This window comes from Otolemur garnettii, unplaced genomic scaffold, assembly GCF_000181295.1.
Source record: "Otolemur garnettii isolate 467f Iridium unplaced genomic scaffold, OtoGar3 scaffold00056, whole genome shotgun sequence".
NCBI classification, from domain to species: domain Eukaryota; kingdom Metazoa; phylum Chordata; class Mammalia; order Primates; family Galagidae; genus Otolemur; species Otolemur garnettii.
In genome coordinates this window covers 8273294-8275205 of record NW_003852451.1, presented here as the reverse complement: position 1 = coordinate 8275205, position 1912 = coordinate 8273294, and the positions used below count along the sequence as shown (strand labels likewise).

At 41.3% G+C, this 1912-nt stretch overlaps 1 non-coding gene across 1 annotated transcript; it reads left to right on the top strand.

The window, feature by feature from the left end:
- The first annotated feature begins 644 nt into the window (after nucleotides 1–644).
- Nucleotides 645–747, top strand: LOC111726198. The gene has a single exon (XR_002774037.1). It is a non-coding gene; the product is annotated as a U6 spliceosomal RNA (small nuclear RNA).
- Nucleotides 748–1912: the final 1165 nt, after the last annotated feature.

The following is a 1912-nucleotide window of genomic DNA, read 5'->3' as shown; positions in this document are numbered from 1 at the left end:
TCTGACCATGTGATTAAATGGTTAGCAGTTGGCAGGACTTCACATCAATCAGCGTTTTAAACTTGAAACTTAAAATTCAGTTATTCCAACCGCAGATCCTATTAAAAGAACCCTGTGTTTGTAAGGCAAGAGGAATGAGCAAGGAAGAGGGGGAGGCCATGTGTAGCCTGGAAGAAAGGTGTGATGGGCCGCCGCTGTTTTGTTGCCAGGCAACAGGCTTTCTGGGACAACAATTCCTTTCCTCTAAAAAACCAGAGTGCTCTTTTTGTTTAATGAAATCTGTGCGTTTTCTTGGTACAAGAAGTACACATGAAGTTTACACTCATCTGTGATACTGTAGTAAACAGTGCTTAGGAAAAGGAATGCTGTTCTATTTTTGAGTTCTTTTGTTTGTTTTACAACACAACCTTTAGAAATGATTTGCCCGGGGGAGAGGCAGTTTTTCTTTCCCCTTCTGGGAGACTGCTGTTGTTCGGCTTTGTGGCCGTGCTTGCTGTTCTCTCCAAGCTTCTAAATTACCCCAATTGAGTTGTGAACGTGCTTCTGAGCTTCTCAGCAGAGAACATGTTCGCAGTTGGAAATGTCGTGAGATTGGATTTTATAATTTCAAACTACTTAACAAATCCTGATGTAAATATGATTTGGTGCTTACTTGGCAGTACATATACTAACATTGGAATGATACAGAAATTATCACGGCTCCCGCACAAGGATGGCATGCAAATTTGTGAATTGTTCTATATTTAAAAAACACCATCTTGAGCAAGAGTGAGACCTCATCTTTAAAAAAATAGCCGGATGTTGTGGCAGGTGCCTATAGTCCCAGCTATTGAGAGGCTGAGACAAGAGAATTGCTTGAGCCCAAGAGGTTGAGGTTGCTGTGAGCTACACCATGGCACTCAACCCCAGGACAACTGAGTGAGACTCTGTCTCAAAACAAAACCAAAACCAAAACCATACACACACACACACACATTTATATATATGTTATGGTACCTCCTACATGTCTTCTTTTACTGATTCTACCATAATGTAAAACACTGTGTACAGTTATAGTCTTTTTGAAACGGGGCTGCATACCCCTGGCATCCTTACAGCTTTAATACCATCTGAACTGAAACTTGACATATAGTTGACATGTAAATAAGTTCATGCTGAATAAATGTATCAATGCACAAATGATTAATATAGTGTTGCATTTTTTCAATTACATGGATTTTAAATAGACCTAAGGCAGCCTCTGAAAAGAGGGAAGTGGTAAATGGTACTACTGGTGTTATAAAAAGAGACAAGTGTAAATATTCTTAATTTAGAGTCTTGCCCTTCCTCCATAAAACCATATGTTTTACATAAAAATATAAATCAAAAATTCTCAGTATAGTTGAAGAATGCCGATATTCTTTTAGTTTTAGGGGACCAGGGAGTTCATTGTAAAAATAGAGAATACTTAGGTCTGAGTGCCCCCCCAGAGGTCTGATATTTTCCTTTAAGGTATATTTCTCCTAAAGCCGAGTTAGGGCTTTGCCACCTGCTATACCATCTGAAAATGTTATTCCCCCATGGCAGGAAGTCTTGCCAGAGGGGTCTTGGTCTTTCTCTCCTTTTTGATCGTGTTGAAAAATCTTTGGATGAACTTTGTCTCCTGGGTTTTGGAGCATTGAGTGCCTCCCCTACCCCATCCCGGCCACACTGGGGGCGATGATTTGTGTCCCCCCAAAATAATGGCCAATAGTCATTGACCGTTTACTATATGCTGGCTAATGTTGCAAATTTTTTCTTTTTTTATTTGAGACAGAGCCTCAAGCTGTCCCCCTGGTAGAGTGCCGTGGCATTACAGCTCACAGCAACCTCCAACTCCTGGGCTCAAGTGAGTCTCCTGCCTCCGCCTCCCAAGTAGCTGGGACCACAGGTG